The 25,965-nt window shown below is 40.2% G+C and overlaps 1 pseudogene; it reads right to left on the reverse strand.

The window, feature by feature from the left end:
- Positions 1–1,548: 1,548 nt before the first annotated feature.
- Positions 1,549–25,769, reverse strand: LOC112921534 (farnesyl pyrophosphate synthase-like; annotated as a pseudogene).
- Positions 25,770–25,965: the final 196 nt, after the last annotated feature.

The raw sequence follows: 25,965 nt of genomic DNA on the forward strand, positions 1-25,965 counted from the left end.
ATAAAGCCCAGAGTCCCTAGAAATCTCACAGATGCTGTCTGCAGGCTAGTTTAGGGCCAGATTATGGCTCTCAATCCACCTGATGAAAGGTAACCCTAGTAATTTTTCAAGGTCAATACAAGTAGTGACCTCCAAGTCATAGCTCTGTTGCTCTGAATTGCAAAAGAAAATAATTGCACCACACCCATAGCATCTTTGCAGCAAAATTGAAAAGAATGTTACCCCCTCTGCTTCCCAAATCCCTCAGAAAATAGTAAGGACCAGAGGAACATGGCCTTACACAGAGCAGCAAAATAACTCAATAGTGTGATTTTTGTACTCAGGTTGATTAAAGACATCACCTTGCCTCAACAAGCTTCAAGAACTGCCCAGATGGATCCTTTTTTCTCATGACTCATAAATTACACAGTTCGCTGAACCTGTACTTCACAGAAACATATCATGGTGTCGGCCTTGTAAATGCCAATGCCAAGGCAACCAGCACCTTTCATTATATGCTGTGATTATGGATTAAATGATTTCATAAACATATTGGTTGTTTCACATTTGGTATGAGGCTTACAGCCTCTACAATCTGTCATCGCTGTTAATGAGATATCGACCTCCTTGTAATCCAAGCAAAAAAAGTTCCCCTTTGAATGTCAGCCAAGAAGAAAACCCTCCAGAACTTCTACAAACTCCTTTTAAATACCATATGTAGAATGGCCTCAGGAAAAAGGACAGCGGCATGACCAGATGACAAGGGATGCATCTGTGCAACATGGAATATAGGCACTAGTGATGTCTGTGATCCTTCCTTTCCCCAAGGCAACGAGGACCAGTTTAAACAGGTGAAGCCTTTAAAGTAGGTTTCTCCATTGTTTCACTGAATAATCCTTAGTAGCAGAAAATGGTGATCTGTAAACCCATGAATCCTGGAGATAGGGCAGCTAGAACCTACCATAATTTCAAAATTTCCTAGAATTCTTGTGTGATGTCTTTTAAATTTTATTATATACCTTGTATCCTACTCCACAAAATGTCCAAACTTAATTTAGTATGTAAGTGAACTATTCCAGAAAGTGGAAACATGTTTATCCTGGACATGGAGTAGACTGTGGTCTTCGCTCACACAAGAGCCCCAGGGATCACAAACCCTACCTTCAGAGCTTCAGTTCTAAATGGACTAGTTTCATTTAATATCCAAAATGGAGAAATTTCTAAGATTGGACATAGTTTGCAGTTACAAAATTCTAAATGTTTTCTTTCATAGGTAAATTAAGACATTCCTCTATACTCTTTCCAGATTTCATTTTCAAATGTTGCCTTTGTATTACTGTTAGTAGATCATGGGATAAAGATCTACATAACTGGAGTTTTATATTCATCTATTTTTTAGCAATGAAACTCTAGGTTTGGTAGGACATCATGAAGCAAGCCCAGAAAGCAGATCACATGCACCTTCAGGTGTAGAACAATGCTTGGACTTGGGAATTTAGGGTCTTTAAAGGTCTTTGTGCCAAAGGATCTGCAGTATATCCTCCAGTCATATAAATCTATGGTAGTGCTTCAAACTCCAAACTTGTCTTCCTCATACTGCATGAACACAGCTGGCAGGGTCAGCTCCTAATTCAAGGCCACCTTCTCAGCCTCCTTTTGTCCATAAATTTCCTGAAGGATCTTGTGCTGTTCTAGAGAGGCCCACTGCAGATACTGAACCCCCAGCCAGCTGCATTTGTTGTCCTGGATGCCTCTGTCAATCTTGCCTGTCATACTAGGGTCCCTAAAGAGATCAAGGTAATCATCTTGATCTGAGAGAACTTCCCCATCTCCAGCAGGATCTTCTTGGCATTGGCATGCTTTTCTTCCTGCCTATGCTTGCCATATACATGGCAGCAGCCACAGGAAGATAGAACGAATAGAAAGCTATCTTATACTTGACAGTAGATTTGTACCTCTTTTCAGTGAATCTGCCAAGATCCACATTGTCCTGGGGGCCTGTGATGAGGCCCAGGATCTGTTTGATCTCAATCTGATAGGAACTCTGTAGGTAGGCAGCCTGGGTGGCTCGGGTTTAGCACCGCCTTCAGCCCAGGCTGTGATCCTGGAGACCCAGGATGGAGTCCCATGTTGGGCTCCTTGCACGGAGCCTACTTTTCCCTCTGCCTGTGTCTCTGCCTCTCTCTGTCTCTGTGTCTCTCATGAATAAATAAAATTTAAAAAAAAAAAAAAAGGATCTCTGTAGGCAAAGCTCAATCAAGTTCAGGTAATAAGGCTGCTCCCAGCAGTAGAGACTCAGCAGGCATAGATAAATGCTTCCAGAAGCAAAATATTACTGATAGCATCCAAACCTATGCCTGGGTTCTGATACCAGCAAATCTGTCCCCATCGGGTGAGGGATGAATCCATGTCATGTGACACAAGGAAGAACGCTTGGAGCAGTTCCACGAGCACACAGTCAGGGCCTGCTGGAGACTGTCAGCAATCCTGCTTCCCTGGCTTCACCAGCTCCTGAAAAGCTATCAGCACTGTCAAACCCCACAGCTACTTGCCTCCAATATATTGTACTCCAAGACCTCCTTAAGTCAGGCAATTCCATTTCCTGTCTTCAGGCGGCCAATGCCATCCTTGGTCAGCACCTTGACAATCTAGAAGAGCTGGATGAAATCCTGCTTCGCTTGAGCATGAGGGTCCAATTTCTGGTCTGCTTCCATTCTGACAGAGGAGTAAAGTGCTCTGCTCTTGGTCTAAATTCAACTGATCACTTAAGATTTAAAAACTTTCTTCTGATTGAATTACCATTATAATTATTGTAAACTGATATCAAAACAGAAATATATTATTACAATTCCTGAAAAATAGTTGTTAACCATAAATAAAATTTTCATGAAAAACACATCTCTTAATGAAGAAATTTTTTAAAATATGTCCTATATCTGTACATAAATATTATAAACATGAAAACAGCAAGATACAGCGTTATTTATTAACTAATTTTCATTTTTTATAGGTAAGAGCATTGAGAAACTTTGTTTACATAGCTATATCTATAGAGATTCTCATAGCAATGTATTTAATTCTTTGAATCTTTGTTATGCCAAAAATCACATAGTGATCCACCATTAAAACTAATTTTAATGATCTATATGCTGACAATTTTAGCATTCCTTCAATTTTGCTGAAAGCAAAGAATAGGAAACTATGTTTTTTTGTAAAATATTTTATTACACAGTCCTTCTGTTATTCACTTTTTCAGTTTCCAGGATGTATACGTAAAGGATTTTATCAGGACCTGTCAAGTAACTGTTAATGACATCTTGTTACTCCTGATACTCTCATTTATAGTCACCTTGTTTAACATAGTATACTCAAAAAGGATTGGAGAAATACAATATATCTAATTTTAACTAAACTGTGTTAAGGCAATATTTTGTGAGGAGATTCTTTTACTTTATAACTAAGTGTGTAGCAGCAAGTAAACTATTTCCACATAACCTGATAATAACGCCACTCCTAACATCAAACCAATCATCAAATCAGAGTTTCTTTCTATCCAGATAATCTAATTTCATTTTTCAATTCAAATAGACATATTAATATAGAACCCTATGACTCTCATCTCAATTTGGAAAGCAACAAAAGTCCAGAGTATTTTGATCCTATTTTCTTCAATGATCAATTTTAAAAGCTTTAAGTTGAACATCCCAGATTTATTAATATTGACTAATTTAATGGCATCATCCAATGGTACATGCAAATTGAGACTTAACTTTTTAGAAATGAAATCTTATATGTGAGGAAAATTGCATTTCCAAGTGCAAGGAGGACTTAAACCACAGATATGAAGAATAAAACTGATGTTTGCCCAGGCAATGAAACAGTCATTGAACAAAGAAATGTACACACTCTTCCCAACAGAAACCCAAACCAACTCAGTTACAGGACTGGGTGTAAACCAATCTATATAAACAGAAGAGTACAACTCAAATCACACTAAGTAAAGAAACTGTGGCTCTATTTTATTTTTTTAATTAATTTTTATTGGTGTTCAATTTACCAACATACAGAAAAACACCCAGTGCTCATCCCGTCAAGTGCCCCCCTCAGTGCCCGTCACCCATTCCCCTCCAACACCCGCCCTCCTCCCCTTCCACCACCCCTAGTTCATTTCCCAGAGTTAGGAGTCTTTATGTTCTGTCTCCCTTCCTGATATTTCCCAACATTTCTTTTCCCTTCCTTTATATTCCCTTTCACTATTATTTATATTCCCCAAATGAATGAGAACATACACTGATTGTCCTTCTCCGATTGACTTATTTCACTCTTCATCAAGATAAGAAGCTTTTGCACAGCAAAGGATACAGTCAACAAAACTAAAAGACAACCTACAGAATGGGAGAAGATATTTGCAAATGACATATCAGATAAAGGGCTAGTTTCCAAAATCTATAAAGAACTTATTAAACTCAACACCAAAGAAACAAACAATCCAATCATGAAATGTGGCTCTATTTAAAAAAAAAAAAAATGGTATAGAGGAATTTCTCTAACCCTTGATTGGCAGTGTAAAACTCTGACTATTTTACCAGAAAATGACTGTCTTTCATCCTTTCCCCTATTTTCATGGATCCTTGGCTTCAAGAGTTCTATCTGGAAGGGAAGGAAGGGAAGGGAAGGGAAGGGAAGGGAAGGGAAGGGAAGGGAAGGGAATGATCCACAGCTGGTGAGAAGGATGAGACAGCAGAGGGTTTCAAACTCTGCAGACTAAAAAGATTGTGGAAAGAGTGCAACATTTGAGGAGATAGGCTCCCTGGAGGCTGTGAGTAAGCTAGTTAAAAGTGGATGAAAGGAGGGAAAGCTGAAGCCCACCTCTTTTCCCACTCTCCATTTCAGGATGCTTTGTATGTCACTGATGGGCCTTTAAGAAAGGTTTTCTTCCTCTGCTGAACTTTGCTGTCCTGCCCATCAGATAGTCATAGCTTTGTAAATAGATTTGTGTTTAGGTTCCGCTTACAAGATAAATGTGATTTCAAAAAAGAAAAAAAATCCCAATGAGATTTGAAGTTTTCACTTTTCTAGGAGGAAAGCGGGAGAGTGGCCCACCATCCATGGGAACTACCTGAGGCCCAACAAGAGGGCCAATCATTGGTAATGCAATGACTGGACACGGCCAGTCAGATTTGGGGATGAGATAAGAAGCTGAAAGAAGCAAATACGTACCTGTTAAATATCCCAAAATATGCAACTTCCACTCTGCACAATGGGGAATCTTTCACATCTCATCCATAACCAACTTCCTGAATCTTAGAGTCAGGCCCTCAGGGTTGTTTGTCTTTAGGAAAGTGCACTGTGATTATCTTCATGAACCAAATGAAGCTTGGAGACTTTCCAGAGTCCTATAGTTAGGAAGTGAGTGCAGAGATTAGATTTCAAGTCACCATCTCTCAGCTCAAAGAGATAAGAACAAAGACTACAGAGTAGGCATGCATCATTTTGCATAATATGGAGAATTACATCATTTGAAGTCTATTACTCTATTAAAGAACAAAAATTCAATGGAGAAATTTGAAGATCTAATTGACTTTATTAAACAATTCATAAACTGGACAGCATCTCATCTGGCAAGTAGGGAGATGCTCCAAGGAGCTGCACAAGTGGAAGGTTTTTATAGGAAGGCAGGTGGGGCAAGAGTTATTAGAAAATGAAAAGAAAGTATTGTTCCAGTCAAGGTCTCCCATTAGGGATGAGGGCAGAGGGTCATATCATACAGATTATGTCACCTTCCATTGGAGGATAGACAGCCCATGTGACAGATTACCTCACTAGTGCTAATCAGAAAATTCCTGACTGACTCATTAAGACTACATTTCTGGGAGAGGTTGAAACTGCACTCAGGCTAGGTATTAGGCCCTTTGGGGACATGGCCTAGCATAAGTGACTCCATCTCAGGTCTGTGGTTTTCTTTCTGACAATTCCTCCAGCAATTTTTTTCCTTGCATCTTCCCTTTCTTTCTCACTTTTTTCTATAGAAGGAATATAATCATGCTGTGGATTTTCTATTATATAAAAATTAAACATTTTTATTCTTATTATCATACTTTGCATAGCTGAACATAATATTCAAGAGATCATCTTTTCAATACACAAAGAAACTGATCACCACATTATCATTAATCATTATCACCAATCTTGTTTGGTAGAATTCTAAGATGACTCTGAAGTGACATTTGCTCTGATATAAGTTCTGCCCTTTGTGAGTATGTAGAACCTGTGGATATGATGAGAAATTGCTCGCATGATTAGGTTATGTTATATGGCATAGTTATCTTTAAGAAAGGGACATGGTCCAGATGGTCATCTCTTAATTACATGAGTTCTTTAAAAGCAGAGAGTTTCCTCTGGCTGATGGCAGAAGAAGTCAGTGATTCAAACATCTGGAGGATTCAACATGCCACTGTTGTCTTGAAGATGAACAAGACTATGTGAAAAGAACCTATAAGCAACCTCTAGATGCTGAGAATGAGCTCCAGCCAATAGCCAGCAAGAAAACAAGATCTCAGTCCTATAAGCACAAAGAACTGGATTCTACCAATGGCTTAAATAAAACTTGGAGACTGATTCTTTCCTGAGAGCTTCCAGGTAAGAATGTACCTCTGAGTCTCCAAGGAGAGAATCCAACCTTGACTTACTAGACTTCTGACCTACAGACCTGTGAGTCGGTAAGTAGGTATTGCCTTTAACCTTCTAGGTATGTGTCAATTTGTTATGCAAACAGACAACCAAGGCCCCAGTCTTGGATTTAAAATAAGTATATTCACACAAAGAGAATAAGATCAAGGAAAAAAATTTTCAAGAAACTTAGTTTCTCCTGGTAATTCAATTCAAATAGTAGTTAATAATCACCCTTTCTGATTTTTGCATTTACAAATATTGAACTTTTGAGGGAAGAGAAAAAAGCTCTTAAAAGGAGTAGCAAATGTCTCTAGAGCCAAAGAAGACAAAAGTACAGATTTTTTCTGTATCTCCTGTTTGCATTTGAAACATAGAGATTACTAGGAGTAATCACAGTTCTCATTTTTATATCCAAAATCCATATACCATTTTCTTTAAAGGTGCTATTACCAAAAGAGAAAGCTAAACATGTAAAAACCAGGGGAACAAAAGATGCCAGATGTAAATCTATAGTTTTAGCAGCTGGGCAGTAACAGGTAGAAGGGTGAATATCTCCTGAAAAATATGTTTAACTGTCTTTACTGGGATAGTAAATTCAACTAGCTGTAAAAACGTGCCTCTTACAGGAATGGTTTTGTGAAATTATTCTCTAGGAAATGTGAAACTTTATACTTTCATTCCATCAGAAAAGAATTTAAAACCACTCATCCATTACCAGCTTACAGATAATGAGAAATGAAGATTCTATATTAATGATAACAAATACACTGCTAAGGTCAAAGTACTTTCACAGTAGGGCAAAAAAAAAGGAGCCCTATAGCTCCCCTGATCCTAAAACATCCTAACAATAGGGAGGTTGCTGACTCACAAGCAGGCTACCCTAGTTGTGCCTACCTAAGAGGCAGGGGAAGAAGAAATTTATCAGTGAGACTGAAGAATATTCCAAAACCTTCACTCCAATCTTCATTGATCTTAACCTCTTCTGCTAGAACCATCTTTCCACATTCGAATATGATGTGAGTAAATCTAGAACCTTCTCATAAAAAGGTTTGACAGTAGACAGAACACACAGAAGTAGGGGAAGAATGAGTCACCAGAGCGCTTGGGTGACTCAGCGGTTCAGCAGACATAAGCCTTCAGCTCAGGGGATGATCCCAGTCCAGGGATCAAGTCCCGCATCGGGCTCCCTGCGAGGAGCCTGCTTCTCCTTCTGCCTGTGTCTCTGCCTCTCTTTGTCTCTCATGAATAAATAAATTAAATCTTAAAAAAAAAAGAATAGAATCACCAATAGTCCACAGCAATAGAGTCAGGATGAACTCAGAAGCCTGTATGTTAGGGTTGGTATGCAGTTTGCATGCACATCAATGTGTTGTGTGATCCAACTTGACCATTTAGTCCTGGCTTGCCTGAGAATTTCCTGGTTTTAGCACTGAATTTCCATATCTCATGAAACCCCTCAATCCTGCATGAACCCTGTTTCTGTGTATATCAGCTTGCAACTACGCATTATGAGTAAGAATAGTAGGAAATGTAAGACAGAAAAATTTAATTAGATTAGGTACCTATTTAACACAGATTTTAATAATGTGGCATTACTAACCTTAGCTTCAAGGGAATGTAAAAGCCTATTACTCCTCAATGGATACTCATTTAAACTGCCTTTTGAGAAGTGCTTATTGGCAGAGTTTTGGCATAAGGTCTGATTTCTTAAAACAAAACAAAAAGAGTCTTAAGCTTACCTATATTGTCCTGACAAGTCCTTAAGATAACAATCATTCTTTTCATTAATTGTGCCGGGATAACATACACACATGTTAATTTGTGTTTGTTTTAGCTGCTGCAAGACACCTGAAACATCCAGAATGGTGGGGACAAGCAAGCTGAAATAGTACAAAGGCAGTTGCCAAAAATGAATTACTGACATGAACTACATTGGGCTGGAGGAGAGTGTGGGATGAAAGGGTGAGCCCATAACTTCTGTCAATGTCCTGTCTACATGTAGGAAGGAAGAGAAGATGGAAGAAAGGAATGGAAGAAGGCTTAAAGGTCTTGCCTCATCTTTACCCTCACCCCAGACAAAAGAGGAGTTACATGTCCACTGCCTACAGCTACTAACTTTAGCTTCTAGAATTGGCCAATGATGCTTTCTTCTCATCATCAAAATCACTAATAAAATTACCAATGGTATCACTGCAAATTATGACTATTTTAAGGGAAATGTGTCCCATTTAAATGAGTCACATTAATGCAAATACCATATAGAAAGGTCAACATATAATAAGAAGGAGCTCATTATTAACCTCATTTGAAGTTTAGGCCCATTTGAATATTACTTTCTCTCCCAGTCTCCTGAAAGACATGATAATTAAAAGTAAAATGATATCAAACTGCATCAAAAAACTAAATAATTACCTTCCGGTAAAAATATTTATAAACATATTTTGTGCATATTTCCAGTAAATATATATATTTTTTGAAACAAGGAGTATGCTTATTTGCTACAATGTTGGGCTCTGACACAGTGAGAAGTGAAACGGGAAGCTCCATGACCTTGTAAATAAAGGATGCAGTGGACTGATGGTCTCTCTCCAGAGGAAAATGCAAAAGCATTGTAAAAGTGTCTTTTCTGTATTAAGTATTAGGAAGGAAAGGGACTGTGGGCACCTCAGATCAGGAGAAAGAAATAAAAATGGGAAGGACTGCCACAGTGTAAAATCTTGCTGAAACTGCCCCTAACCACCATGCACTCTTGGCACATAAGACTCTAAGGGGACTTTTCCTGGCTTGCTCCACCCAGAACCCCTGGATATTCCCACTGGTTAGGCGTTCCCCTCCAAAACTTCTGCATCCCTCACTCTTAACAGTACATCTTGGGGTCTCTCTTCAGAGAACTTCCCTTGAGCTACCAGAGCTGCATTGTCACAATATAAGTAAAGAAAGCCAGAAGTTCCCAGGAGTTTATATCCTCCCTATAAGGCCCATGTCCAGTGACCAACAGGTAGATGGGTATAAAAAGTCTAGCTCCTTTTTTGGGAATAAACACATTCTGTTGTGTCGTTTATATCTCAGAACCCCTCTCAGAATTAATCTAAGGCAGGATATCCTCTGAAATCACACTTTTGCTTGGCTTCCCATACTCTCTCCTCCTTCTGCCCAGAGAAGTTCCTTCATAAATCATCTGTTTGTGAATCCTTATCTTGAGGTCTGTTTCTGGAGACCCAAGACCCCATTCCAATGTTTCTTTTTGTAGAAAGGAATCTAAAATTAAATGTTATAAGCCTACGTAAGCCTCAGTGGCATTTCCAATGGAAAGACAAGCTGATTGAATTTTGAGTGCAAAATTTGGGGCCTGAGAAGAGAATCCAGATATAGCCAATGAGCCTGCTACTCTACTCCATGTAGAGTTAAGGTTCTGTATCATTCATAACTATTAAGGGGAAAAATCTCTACCAATCCATATCAGAAAGTGACAAAAGAACCAATTCTCTACAAAGGGGAACATAAGGTCCAAAGTTAGGCTGCCTTCCAAAAGTTCAGAGAAGGAAGGTACTAGGCTTTCTCTTTCTTCAATAACATTGAAAACATCAAATGTTACTATCCCATTTAAGAATATAGGCTCTTTTACCCCCTGGTCCTGTCCAAAGATGGCAAGATTCAATGGGAAAAGCATGGGTTGGGCTGGAATCAAAACCCATGTCGCATACAGCAATGAACAATTCGAATTTCAAATTGAATACATAATACTATCACATTACACCCAACAAAATGAAATATGTAGATATAAATCTAACAAAATATGTATTACCTATGCAGAAAAGTTATGAAACTCTAACCAAAGAAATGAAAGATCTAAATAAATGGAGAGAGATTCATATTCACACTTTGGAAGATTCCACTCATGTTATTGGTATTGGAAAAGAAAAAATATATATATATATGTAGCTATAGATCTTAGGGAAAGAATAAAAAGTAGAGAAATAGATCCACATCATCATCCTCATCATACTGTGAGGAGGGATGAATAAGTGAAGCACAGGGAATTTTTAGGGCAGTGGAACTATTCTGTATGACACTGTAATGGTGGACTCATGACTCTTTGCATTCATCAAAAATCCACTGAACTTTACAACACAGTGAAGTTTAATGTATGTAAATTTTAAAAATTATTTGGGAGGTCAAGAGAATCCTAGAATGGAAAGCAGAATGTAGTAAAAGTAACCTAACTGTATTTACAAATTTAAGAAATAACTTCACTAAAGGGATTTGGGAGGGCAAGGGAGGACGTTGATCTAAGTGTCTTTGGAAATGAGTAGAGTATGTAAAACTAAAGGCAAAAAAAAAAATTATACTTCAGCACTGTACTCTGGTTAATAGTTTCCCATGAGAATAATGAGTTAACAATTCTGATACTGGAATTGAACAATTAAGTAAATGGATGGCAGATGGTGGAAGTTAGTTTTCTCACTGTTGGAGTGGGAAGTTACAGATAAGATTACAAAGGAGGCTGGAATGATCCACGTAGTTATAGAGTACAGTTGAAGACATCAGTATAAAGTTATTTTAGCCTAATATATATATGTACTGTTACATACAGAAATATGTATGGGTATGTATATAGATGGGTTAATATATACACATACATCTTCTTGCTCTGTCAGCTTAGAAGACATAGCAATGATACCCCAATAGCAACTAGCACAACCAGCACCCAGATCTTGGTCTCTACTATCATTCTCCCATAAGACAAACCAGGGCTCCTTGGAGAAGGGGCTGATTCAAGGACTGGGGTAGGAAATATACAAGAAGAGCCTGGAGTATCTTGTAGTGTCAGGAAGTGAGACAACACTTAAACAAACTCACAATGATGGGAATGTGTGAAAAGGACACAAGAGCCAACTGAAAGAGCTCTTAATAGCTCAAGTGGGAACAATTTGAGAAACAAAATTAAGTTGTATTAGATTATAACCCAAAGTATGAAATAGCTGTCCTTTGAAAAAATGATTTTATTATCCTTTGAAAACATAGAATACTTTCCCAGATAAATAAAAGCTGAAGAAGTTCATCACCACCAGACTTACCTTTAATGGTAAAAGGAATCCTACAAATTGAAATGAAAAAAATAGTAAATACCAAAACAAAAACATATGAAAAGTGAAGCTCACAGGTAAAGAGAAATATACAGCTAAATAAAGAAGACTGTAACACTGAAATGGTGGTCCATAAAGTACTTTCAATTCTGGTATAGAGTCTAAAAGACAAAAATATTCAAAAAACTATAAATCAAAAACTATGTAATGGATGTACAATATATAAAGGTGCAATTTGTGACATCAATAACATAAGGTGGGTTAGGGAGATGTAAAACACAAGTTGAAAAAAGAAAAAAGAAAAAAAGAAAAGAAAAATTATTGTATACAATTGGAGTTAAATTGTTATTAGCTTAAAATTGATTGTTATAAGATGTTTTACATAAGCTCCATGGTAATCACAAAGAAAATACTTAAAGAAAATACAGAAAAGGAAATGAGAAAGAAATCAAAGCATATCAATGTCAAAAAAAAATAGTGAAATGTAAAAAAAGGCAGCAGAGGAAAAAAATAACTACAAGAAAGACAGAAATCAATTAACCAAATGACAGTAATAAGTCCTGCCTTAACAGTAATTACTTTAAATGTAAATGGATTGGGGAGCCTCGGTGTCTCAGTGTTGAGCATCTGCTTTGGTTCAGGTCTTGATGGTGGAGCCTTGGGATTGAGTCACACCCGTCAGGCTCCCCGTGGGGACCCTGCTTCTCCCTCTATGTCTCTGCCTTTCTCTGTGTTTCTCATGAATAAATAAATAAAATCTTTTTTTTAAATGTGAATGGATTAAAGTACCCAATCAAAAGAAACAGAATGACTGAATAGAAGTAAACAAACAAATAAGATAAAACTATATGCCATCTTCAAGAGACTCACATTAGATGTAAAGACACACAGGCTGAAATGAAAAGATGGAAAAAGGTTTCTTGTGCAAATGTAACCAGAAGAGAGCAGAAGAGGCCATACTTACATCAGACAAAATAGACTTTAAGTCAAAAAAGTCACAAGAGACAAAGGACATTATACAGTGATAAAAGGATCAGGGGACTAGGAAAACAGCAATTATAAATATGAATGCACCTAACATCATAGATCACAAATACATGAAGGAAACCAGTATTTTCTTCAGTAGGAAATTTTAGCATCCCACCTTCAATAATGGATAGAACAACCATTAGAGAAGATCGGTAAGGAAATAAATGACTTGAACAATACTAATTGGATCTACAGGTATAAAGAGAACACAATATGCACCAGCAGCAGCACATTCCTCTCAAGTGCACATGGAATAGTCTCCAGAGAGATCACATGTTGGGCCAAAAAAACAAGTCTTAACAAATGTAGGATTGAAATCGTACCAAGTATCTTTCCAACCACAATGGAATGAAACAAGAAATGAATAGCAGTAGGAAAACTGGAAATTTCACAAATACATGGAGGTTAAACAACACATTCTTGAAAAACAAATGGGTTAAGGAAGAAATCACAAAGGAAATTGGAAAATATCCAAGACAAAAAAAAAAAAAAAAAAAAGCACAACATACCAACACTAATAGAATACAACAAAAGCAGTTCTAAGAGGGAAATGTATAGCAGTAAATGTCTATATTAAAATTTTTCTCAGACTCTTTTTAAAAATTGAAGATGGCATACTTCATCTCATTTTATGAGACCAGCATTACCCTGATAACCAAAGCCAAACAAAGATACGGGGGGGAAATATACTACTACCCATTTCCCTGATGAATATTGGTGCATAAGTCCTCAACAAAATCCTAGCAAACTAAAATTAACAGCACTTTAAAGGATCATACACCATGACCAACTGGAATTTATCTCTGGGATTCAGGTATGGTTCAACATATACAAAACAATGAGTGTAATACACCACATTAATAAATGAAGGGCAAAAATCACAAGATCATCACAATTATGCAGAAAAAGCATTTGACAAAATTCAACACTTTTTTATGATAAAAACACCCAACAACCTAGGAAAAGAAGAAAATTACCCCAACATAATAAATGCTACATATGAAAATCCCACAGCTAACACTACATGCAATGTTGAAAAACTAAAAACTTTTCCTCTAAGATCAGGAACAAAGTAAGGGTACTGACCCTTGCCACTTTCATTCAGCATAATACTAGAAATCCTAGATATATCAGCTAGGTAAGAAAAAGAAATAATATCTATCCATATTGGAAAGAAATAAGTAAAATTATCTCTTTCCTAGATTGTATACACTATAACACAGATATGAGCCTTGAGGTCATTAGGCTAAGTGAAATAAGCTAATCACAAAAAGACAAATATGATATGATTCCACTTATATGAAGTATCTAGAATAGTCAAATTCTGAGAGAGCAGAATAGTGGTTGTTAGAGGCTGCAGAGAGAGAAATGGGGAGTTGTTGCTTAATAGTATAAAGATTCAGTCATGCTAGATGGAAAATTTCTACAGATTTGTTGTACAACAATATGCATATAGTTAACTATACTGTACTGCACACATAAAAATTGTTGAGAGTAAATGTATGTTATTTGTTTTTTACTATGATAAAAACATACTCCTTACCTTTGTGACTGTACCAGTGGAGGTGGTGAAAAGGTTGGGCTAAGAGAATTTTCAATTCATGAGGGTTTTTTTCCTGTAGATATCTTAAATAACAGTTTTTCTTTGTAGTTATATGTTATAGTTGCAAAATCAAACATCACTGAGCTCATTTAGTAGGTATTTATTTCACATGGCTGTTGGGCAACATTATTGCCCATGTTTTCTTTTCACCACTAGTTCATTTAGCAGCCCTGGTCTCCTAACACATTCTTACCACTTTTATCCTGCTTATAATCCATTTATGCTGGATACTCTCCACTTGCTGCACCCCAGCTCTTGCCCACATTTTCCTGCCCTGCCCTTGACCCCAGATGGCTGACCTTGGTGCAAAGCATCACCCAGGCTTTTTTTCCCTCTAGCTTCTGTTGGCAAATGGAGATGCCACCAAGCAACTAAAGGGCAGGGGAGAGAAGTTACAATGTTTATTCGTGCTCTCTTCCAGCTAGACAACACTTTAACAACTGTCTGCATTTTTCTACCCAAGCTCCTTTCAAACAGCCTCTCTCTGACAGCTACAGGTCTTGCTTGCCACATTCCCATTACCACTCCCACCCCTTGCCTATCATGACTTCCCACTGATTTGAGTTCTTCAGTGCCTCACCATCCCTTCCTGGTGCTTTTCACCTGATCTACACTTTTGCAAACACGCACCTTCTCATTAAGCAGTCCTAAATTATATTTGTATGTGTCATCTGTTTTCTGCGGGACCCTGGCCAATACATCACTGCTAGGATAAACCAAGTACAGAGCCACCATAACAAAGCACATGAGTTGTGGGCAACAACTTTTTCCTATATTCATGGAGCAAGTACCATGTTAGAACCACTATCTCTCTCCACATTGCAAACCAAGCTTTCTCAGTAATCCATCATATAATCTCCAATCTGCATTATGAAAGTTTGTGCTAGAGAGAAATGTCTGTATTGTGAATTCCTGTCACAAAAGACTGACTCTGCATCAGGGAAGAAGTATTCCAATGTCAGGGAAGTCTGAGAGTGACAGGGGGTGGGTGAGGGCTTGCTGGAGGGAACCAGCCTTCATCAGGTGGTGTTAGAGTGGGTCAGAACCAATCTTGAGGGGTTAATTCAGGCTGTTCTGAATGGCTGGCCCCAAGAAGACAATTCAGAGCAAGTGACGCTCATAAACAATAGGGCAGCAGAAGGTTCTCGTGGTGATTAATGAAAGTCCTGGTCTCTGACTCTTTTAAACTCACAAAGAAAATTAAATTTCCCACCAGATCTCTCTCTTGCCTGGGGCCAGAGAAGCCAGTTATTCATCCCCTTGGGATGTAGGCAGAGAAAAGAGTTATCATAAGAATATGCAATTACCTGGTGGTCTACAGCTGCTTCACCCTTCTCTCCAACTGTCAAGCCTCAGCTAAGCCACAATGGAGGAAGGAGCGAGAGATAACCTGTACCAAGCCTCTTACCATGTGTGGGGCACTTTGCGCACATTGTTTCCTTCAGGATGACTCTCTGAACAGCCCTGCAGGATGGCCATAGATAGAGAGAGCCTGCCTGGCCTTCCTGACAAAACAGAGGTCAAGAAGCAAAGTCACTCTAGTTAAATATTCCAGGGTCATAGATTAGTGTCCTGCCTTTCATAATCCATTCATTACAACAGAGCAAAGGGGTTTTAGAAAGGGGAGAAGGGAGGGTAGGTGTGAATAGATGAAGCACAGGCAATATTTAGGATGGTGAAACCATTCTGTATGAAACTGTAATGGTGGGTATATGTCTTTATGTATTTGTCAAAGCCCATAGGACAATAGGACACAAAGAGTGAATCTTAATGTAACTATTGATTATAGTTAATAGTATATATATAGTTAATAGTAATGTATCAATATTGGCTCATTGGTTGTAATAAATGGACTACACTAACACAAGAACTGTGTGTTCCAGATGAGGGGTGGGGAAAAGGGTTGAACAATGAGTATATGGAACTCTGTATACTACTTGCTTAATTATTCTGTAAATCTAGAACTATACTAAAAAGTAAGTCTATTCATTATAAAAATGTATAATAATCTCACACACTGAATAGATGCCCTTTCTATTGCTTTGCAGTACATCTGGCCTTCCTCCCAGTGGAGGAATAGGCTGTGTTGTGACTGGGATTAGTGGCTGATGTGTACATTCAGGACATGGGGGATGGTCCAACATCAACATCTACAGCTGCAAATGAATATCACAGAATGTTAATAATTCAGTGGGGAAAGGTGGGAGGGTACCGCCTGGTCAAATGTCCGTGAATTAAGGCTGAAGGTCATAATGACAGGAGGACTCCTTCCCGATAACAATGATAACAGGTGACAGAAATTGGGAAGGGCTATGAAATATTCCTGTGGTTATGTTTCACTTTTTTTTAAATTTATATGCCCTTCATTAGTAAATGAATATTTCTGAGGTAAGGAGGAGATAACTGTGTCTAGATTCCCATAATGTAACAGTTACTGTAGTATTTTTTTTAAAGCCTTAAGATTCTAGAAGCCAGGCCTCTCGATTTTTAAAGATATTCCAGGAACCCAAGTCCAGTTACTTTAAAGAGTCTTGTGTTGCTTTGGGTTCCCAGAAGGGCAAAGCTGAGATGGGGCTGCAGCCAGTTTATTAGAGGAGTGATCCCAGGAAGCACAGTGAGGGGTGAGGAGAAACAGGAAAGGAAGTAAAACCAATACAGGCAGGATAACAGGACTGAATGCTGGCAACTGGTTGCTGATAGCAAAAAAAAACTTCCATAGACTCTCAAAAAGAATCAGATAAGGCCACTCATGGTAGGTCAAGATAAAAGCAAGACCACTCCATAATTATGACTGAACTCAAAGATAAGGACACTGTGTGACCACAAAAATAATCAAATATCCCCTTTTTCTGGCATAAGTGAGTCTTCCTTCTTTGTCAACAACAATCCAAGCTCTGATTTGTTAGTCCTGCCTCTTAGATTAAAATTATTAAAATACCCAGTCATCAAATTGCCCTGAGATCCCAACTTAGCACTCAATTCGGGAAGGGGGTGGGCAACAACTCACTTCTTAAAATCCTTTTCAAAATCATCCAACACAAGTCCACACCCTTATACACTAAAACTTCCTTAACTCTCTCACAGTTGCCCATGGTATGTATTCTCTCTGTTACAGCAAACTAATCAACTTTGGATGGGATCCTGTGGTCTTTGGCTGATGGAGAGTGACATCAATAAAAGATGAGTTACTGAATTAATTACCATTGTGGGCAGCTGGGATGCAATCTCACTGTGGACACTACAGAACTGCATAGAGCACATCTCAAAATTAATTGTGCCAGAAGATGGAAGGGACCAAGGAATTAATAGCTGGTTCCCATTCTCCTTTACTTGAGAGTCATCCCAAGGACATTAACTCCTCAGATTTTTTGGATGATGTCTTCATAAAGTTGGGCAGCCTCCCACAGCTTCAGAGGAATCCCAGGGACAGCAAAACGGAGAGGCATCTTGAGTTATGCTCTCCAGTGTGTTCCTGGGGACTCTTGACCAAGTCTGTGGAACTGTCCACCAGAGGTGTGCTGATACCAGGAGGTCCAAGAGGATGTTGTGCAGTGTCCTACCCTGCTAGTGATAATCCACATTTACAGATGCAGAAACTGAGACTCAGAGAGGTTAGAAATGTTGAACTGGGGTCATATGGCATTTCTCTCAATGTTAAAAAAACAACACTGCTAAATTTTTTCTGCCAGGGACACATTTCTGCTTACCTCTCCTAGATGTGTTTCTATGATACTGTAAACAACAGGGAATGTGTTAAGCCCCACTTCTCACTTTATCAAATTGCAGAATGGGTTTTGGAGATTATCTGCTACTACTGACCATCTTAAGAAATGTGCAAGACCCTGTGGAGCAGTGATTTGGAAACTCCTGCTCGACATGAAACCCTTTTTCTCTTCAGAAGAAATATTATGGGGAACATATAGCAGAGATGAAGCCCAGAGCTTCCCCTACATCATGACCTCAGTTAGCTTGTAAGGCTCCTCTGAGAATGCCCAAACTCCAAAGAGTACAGAAGTAAATCCAAAGCAAAAGATTCAAGTGCCTACACCAGCCTGACCTCTATCAGCTTATTACCCTGAATGAATTATATTATTCTACCTCTGAGACAGAATTCATACAGCCCTAGGATTCCAGTTTCTCTCTTATATTGTATTGTAGCGCTACCTCAGCTATCAACCAACAATTGAGGGCTAAGCGAGCTGATTAAACAGCCCAACCCTGCTGACATAATTCACAGCTAATCTTGTTCATTCTCCAAGTGCAGATTCAACCATTTGATCCTCACCATGCATCAGTGACACCTGCTGTGGTGCCCACTCTCATTTATTATGTGTTTAAATACAGTGTCTTGTGCTCCATGGTTGTTATTACAATAGATATGTAGCTGAACACAAGACGCAAAGCAAAACAAAATCCTTCATCTCTTGTTTGCAATTTCCCTTGGGAAACAAATGGAAAAGCATGGCAAAGTCAGGTGGTTGGCTATGAAATATACTGAGTAGAAACCAGAGGGCTTTAGGAACCCAAAGATCCATGGAGGATGAAAAATATAAAGGATATGGTAATGCTTATCAAAAGGTTGCTACATGTATTTAGGGGTAAAATGATATGACTTTGGAATTTGCCTTAAAATTCTACACTATGATAAAAAAAAAATGGGAGGACAGATGAAACAAGGTTGGCAAAAGCTACTAATTGTTAAGGCTGTGTCCTGGGTATATGTAAGTGTGTTTCTTTCTGTGAAATGTTCCATATCTAAAATCTTCATAATAAAAGGATGTGGTGTGGGGTTTTTTTTTTCCAAGTACAGTGTGTTTGATGCCCGTCTTAAACACTTTGCACATTATCTCACTTAAGCCTCTAAACATTTGATTCGCTTTACAGATGAAGAATCTAAGAGTCAAAGCAATGAAGTGATCCTTGGAGTGCTGGAGCCAGGATTTTACTTGAGCTCTCCAACTAGAATTTAGGGTTCATGAAGAGGGTGAATTGGAATTGGACCTTGATTTAACATATAAAGGCATCCCTGGAGAGGGAGTCACAAGAACAGTCCTCCTCAGATAAGACCTAGAGGGTGGGATCCAGGCTATGAGAAGATGGTTTCACAACTCATAAGCGCATATTTTATTACCCAGCTGATACGAGCAGATTGTCTTATCACCTAAGAGGAAAATCAATGAAAATCAGGTGTTGAAGACGAAGCCTGAGCGATCTGAGGGTGTTCTGGGACTGATTCAGTTATTTACTCTGTCTCAGCTGTATTCTAACTCCAGCGTGAGAGTGAAGGAGGAGAGAGCCCTGACAGCTGAATGAGGCAGAAGCTCTGGCTCCTCCCAGCTTTTCTTTCTCCTTCCTTTTCCACTCCCAGCTCCTAGTCAAAAAGAAAACTTACTGAGCATACCTGCTGCATGCTGGGCAGCGTGCAGGTGGGATGTTGGGAATTTAGAGGTGCAGTAGATCTGTGCATCCCTCAAGGGGCTACAAGCCCAGAGCAGCAGCCACAAAGGGCGGTGATAATATAAGTTCTGAAGGGGAGGTCTGACTTGGGAGGAAGCTGCTTAGAGGAAGCAGAACCTGTATTCCACACAAAACAAGGGTAGAGCTTGGGGAAACAAACATGAGAGACTGGCTACCTAGGCAAATGTGGACACATTTAAGATGTAATTGTCCGAGGAGTGAGCAGAGGAGGGCTATAAAAAGTTACAGAGGAAGGTAAAGAAAAGAATCCCTTTACATTTGAGGCTAGGCTTAGGGTGACGCAGGACCAGTGATGTTTTCTATGCAATACTGAGAAGTGCCTCATACACAATATAGTAGATTACATTTTGGGGGCCAATTTTTTACACCTTCTTATATCCACACCCTTTCCCACATGATTGGCAGTTTTCCCATGTAAGCATGAGTGAGTGCATTTTTCCATCCCTTAACTTTGAGATGAGCTATAAAACTTGCTTTCACCAATGGGATCTTAGGAGATAAGACACAAAGCTAGCTTTTGGGGGGGGGCTCCTCCTGGAACTTCTGCCTTTGCATGACAAAGACATGGGTGGGCTGTTGGTCTAGAGAGGATGAGACACACTGCCTGAGACCCACAAACTTGAGTGAGAACTGGAGCTTCCCCAGTCCTCACAGGCAAAGCCAAATGGCTCAGCCATGCCCCACTTTGATCAGACAACCTCCAGCCAACTCGTGATGCATAAACAAGTCAGCCTGAGATCAACAAAGGCATATAACTGACCCACAGATGCATGACCCAAATAAATGCTTTTTTTTCTATGCCACTGAGATTTGTTTGTGGTTGCTTGTTACACAGTGATAGCTGAATGATGCACTCACCATGCTTCTCTCCCCCCAAAATTCAGTCAATGTTGTCAAGACTAGTCAATTCATAGACAATCATGGGCACCCATGAAGCTAAAGTTAAGGGTCATGTCTCTCTTCTTCTTGTAAAAGGAAAGGCAGGATGGTGCTGGCAACAGCTGTAAAAAAGGCATGGCTCTAGGTAGGATAATATGCACACATTCCTCCTATGAATTTGACCTGGCCTAACTCTCCCTAACCTAGAAGAAGCTATGCCTTTTCCTATAGATTAGAAGCACTCTAGAAGATTCTGAGAAACTTTCAACCAATCCTGGGAGCTGGCCCCTCCAAACAAAAACTGCTCTAGAAAAGTAAACATTCTAAGTCCCAAAACTTTAGACTCCTTTAGACACACACAGGGGTACAGACATGTGTACCCCAGCAACACCTTTCAAATCTAAATGTTTCTAAGGTTTTGCAGTATGCAGGGATAAAAACACATTATCATCATATAAACAGAATTCCTTTTATAACAAAACTATATTCTTCAATGTATAAAAACTCATATTTCTGAACCCATGACCAGTAGTGTGTCTTGGGCACATTTAACACTATGATTTTAAAATGTTGGCTGACCCTTAGCTATTTTAGGAGATTTTCCTGGTCCTCGTAAGGAACATGATTTAGACCTCATAACTGTCAACAACTCTGTTATTAGGGGAAAAAAATTGTACAATTTGAACATTTCAGCCTAAGATCTTATCTCCTTTTCATGACAGTTAGTTCCAGGCAAGCTTGGACAAAGTAGCCATAAGCATATATTGCTTCCCTAAGCCAGGAATCAGGGCTGTTAGCTGTTGAGAGAGCGAAAGAGGTAGTTATCTCCAGAACAGACATTCAAACCCTAACAAACTTTTTCTTTCTCACCGATGGAGATTTGGGCAGAAATGAACCCAGATTGTTTTGTCCTTCAAGTGTGGCCACAGCCCCCAGCTGGCTCCATGTGCCTAGCCCACCAGCATCAGAACATCCCAGCAGATGCCACTCAGCAGGTGTCCTGGTTAATCTAGAAAGAGATTTCCCTGAGCCTCCCATAGAATGAATCAGGACGTTTCAAAGTAGCAATTTGACAAGGTTCTTCTAACATTTATGATGTTTTTATTTAGTCTTTTAAGGCATATATAAAAATATGGACCCTGTCAAAGTATAAAAGTGTTCTTTCACATGTTTGCAGAGTATGTGCATGAGCCCCTCCCACACCTGCACCCCAGCCTTTGGTTACTGGAATCTGAACCTTTTCCCATTTAACTGCCCTGTCCTCTGACCCCCGACAGGCTCAGCTCATCCTTCCTTGGCCCCTTGCCCAAGCTCCAGCCCATATCTGGGTCTATCCATCCACATCCCCTCTCACCTTGACCGCCAGGATGAGGCACAGCTAAGTCAGAGTCTAGTTAAGGATTGGGGCAGGACTACACACCTTAGAGCTTATCCATGAAGCTTTTCATTGCCAGGAGCAAGAACATCTTGTTACAATAACACAATCCTTATCTTGTCTGACAGAAATATCCTATTTTGAGAGACTAAACCTCGCAGGGCAGAAAATGAGAAAGATACCAAACCCAGATTGTCAAGGAAAGCATTTTTCAGAAGCCAGTACAACACAGATCCCTCAGGTACAGGGTCAGGAAGCAGGAATCAGACCTATGCATGGTTGTGCTTTGTTACACTGAGGTCATTCCCTGATTAGAGCCAAGCTGGCTCCTCAGGACCAACCAACACAGTGCCCTGGAGACAAGGACAGGTTCCAGGAGCACCTGCCTCACCTGGGAGTGGCCCTAGGTGATACTGCTCACATGCCATCTGGTGGCTCCTTGATGATGTGCCAGCCTGCAAAGCCCAAAGCCCACAGCAAAATCTCAACCTGAAGGGTTCAGAAAAGTCAAAACTTCACTCCACTTTTAGTTCTTCCTCCCACCTGCTCAGTCTTGTTTAATTGTCAAGATTTTCCTGGTCCTCGTAAGGAACATGATGAGAAAAACTCCACCAAACCTCAGTTCCATTTGAAATAAGCAATTTACCCATTTTCTTTGCTTTTAGACATCCAATCAGCCAGACCAGTACTGGAATGTGCCAGCCCATATGGAGTGCAGCGCTATGTGCAGTTTTCTCACTCGTCCTCCCCTCCAATGACTGCAAAGGCAGGAGGTGACGACAGGGAGGGCCTTTCCCCGGCTGCCCCCTCAGGCTGCAGTGTCCTCTTACTCTTCGAATATGATCTCCAAGGGCTATGCTCAACCTAGAATGAAAATCTACAGCTGCCAAATTATCCAGTGGCCAGTGGCGTTTTCACCTTTTCCAGTCTGCTTTCAAATACATCAGAGCAAACCTCTCCTTATGATTAACACCCATCGCAGTGTTAAAATGCCATCAGGGGACAATACCCAGCTCTCCTCAAAAATCTTACTGCAAACACGGGAAGACGAGTGGAGTCACTGAGCAGTAATGCCACTGAGGACAGATGCCGCCGTTGGGATTATAGTGCCATGAGGTTGTGTTTTTTCAGCTGAACTGGGCACAGGAAGTGACTATTTCCAGGTAAAAATAATCACTAAGCCCCTGCCATGATAATCCTGATCACACCAGTGAAGTCACACAAAGAAAGGAGTACAGAACATTCCGGACAGTGGGGAAGAGAGAAAATCATAGAGTATCATAAGCAAAACAGGCCATCAGGAAAATGTAAACATTGGCAGAATACTTATTTTGAGCTATTAATCTGTTTTTCTTGGGCTGTTTTTATCTCCTTGGGTTTCATGCAAGTAGCCTTTGTAATTCTTCCCCTCAGGGTATTTTTTACCGAGCAGGATACAGATAGGACTTGAAGTCAGCAGCTTGTCCTTCTCCTGTCCTCTGTAATGGCTCCCTGATAAATACTAGGTGTCCCAGATGTGGAGTGGAGAGAGAGAAGCCTGTGCCGGATGGGGCTGGGAATACCCACGAGTCCTACATCTATGATGGCGGAAATGTCTGAGCCATGGGGACAGCACTCTGAGGCAGGGTGGGGGTGAAAGGGTCACTAGACCTCAAGGGGATGCTAGGGTAGGGGAGGCTAGAGCCAAGGACCCAACCAGAAAGCCTCACTGAAGACTCTGGTATTCCAAGCTGAACTTGAACAGACCCAACAGGCTGGGACAATGAGTGTGTCTCAGCATTAATCAGTGCGGACCCATGACTCATGACTGGAGAAGCCCCCCTTTTGTTTTATCCCTATAAGTAACCCCAGGACCCTGGCACAACCCCCAGGATAGAGAGATGCCCACAGTAATACCTGAGGTGAAATTTCCACTCAACCTAGCAGAATGGGGCTCAGCATTAGGATATAAGAGAGGTGATCCTCCTTGCATGCCCTAGTTAAAGACTCAGATTCACACCACTTCAACCATATTGTCAGGAATAGACTCTGCGGGACCGGCCACTAGAATCACAGAGACCCAGGAGAAACATAAAACGGAGACTGAAGCTTTAAAAACACAGCAGGATGGAATTAAAATCCAAGCACTTCAAGCCCAGAGCCACACACAGGGCCCTACACAAGCCTCGTGTCTCACCACGTTGGTGAGGGTGACTCCCAGATAGTTAGTGAGGAAGCACAAATGAGAGCCTATGTGGTTGGCAGGAATAGCATTTTGTGTGGCCACCTCAGCTTCTGAGACCTCAATAACGCAGGCCTGAGCATCCTCGCCCACAAGCTGTAGGAAGCAAGCGTGGCGAATTTCTGGGCGCAGCACAGCCAGGGGCTGCTCCTCTTAAGAAACTCAGAACAATGGACAGGGTCATAGAGATGTCAGGCTTCCTCCCTTTCCAGACAAGCCTTGAGAAAACTATTTGCCTTCCCTCGGATACAAATTGTGTTACTCCATCCTCCTTAAGACTTAGATCTATAGTCAGCTTTGTCCTCAAAAAGCAATTACATGGTTGTCAAAACCCATCAAGCTGAATACTTAACATTGGTACATTTTATTGTATGTTAAATAGCCCTCACCTTAAAACACACGCACGCGTGCACACACACGCACACACACACACACACACTTGCTCTGCGCATCCCTAAAATCTGGAAACAGACAAATATATATGTCATCAAAGACATCTTCAATAAAAAATATACAAAAAAGTGATACTTTTACACTTTAGGATACTCGAGATTTGAATTAGGTTAATGAAAAGTGAATATATATAATATTCTCATTGTAGGGTGTGGGTTCAGTCCTTCTCAACACTAGGAATTACTTGGGTAGCACAGAGCAGGTGAGCAGCCCATGACACTGTACAGGCATGGTGGTATGCAGAGAGTTAGGGCTATGGTGGAGGAAAATATTATGTTGTTTTTTTTTTTTTAAACTGGATTGGGAGAGGAGAGATCTAAGCTCATTATATAGCACCCATTGTGCTCCCATGAGCAAGTATATTTCTCCTCCCTGGGCATTAGATATTCAACTGTAAGGAGTGTGATGGGTAAGGTGATCTCTACATCTTAAATTTTATGATCAACCCTGTATTTTATCTATCTTGAAGCACTCAGGTGACTTGCATTATAAATCGTGTAAGTGAGGCTTGGTATCAGTGACAATCCCTTAAGGCTAAGCTGCTATCAAGTTTCTGAAGGGAAAACCAAGGCCACACAGCAACTTGAAAGTGAAGTGCCTTCTGACCTCCACACTGAAGACAATGCATGCTAGATTTCCATGTTGCTAAGGGTGAAATCACCACAACTGCATTTTTACAGACTCCTTAGACTGGTCAAGGACTAGAGCAGACCCACCCCCTTTCCTTAGCACTAGAATCAGCCCGCCAGCTGTAGCACTAGAATCAACCCGCCTGTAAAGGTGTGGGGCTCTAAAGTAGACCAAGGCCCAGAAGCTAACTGCCTGCCTAGAGAGGGTCTGAAAGTCCCAGCAAACAGTCAGCTGCTAGCCTGCGGCCAGGGCTGCTTTCATGGCCTAGAAAAAAAATAGAATGTATCCCAAGGACCAAACCACAGCCCGGTCGGTCGCCAGCCTGTGCTGCATTAGGGCTAAACTTGGCCCAGATAAGATCATTGCAGCGAGAATGTTTTTAAAAGATGAATAAACAGCAAACCTACTGCAATGCAACACCAGCAAATTCTATCCAAAGCTGACCCAAGAACCCAGCACGGCCCACCTCCGTGTGATTCCAAATGTCAAGAGCGCCACCTACTGCCCAGACTGGAAACATCAAATGGAACGTGCTTTCATCTCAAGCTGGATGAGCCTG

The sequence above is a fragment of the Vulpes vulpes genome, chromosome 11, assembly GCF_048418805.1.
Source record: "Vulpes vulpes isolate BD-2025 chromosome 11, VulVul3, whole genome shotgun sequence".
Classification (NCBI taxonomy): domain Eukaryota; kingdom Metazoa; phylum Chordata; class Mammalia; order Carnivora; family Canidae; genus Vulpes; species Vulpes vulpes.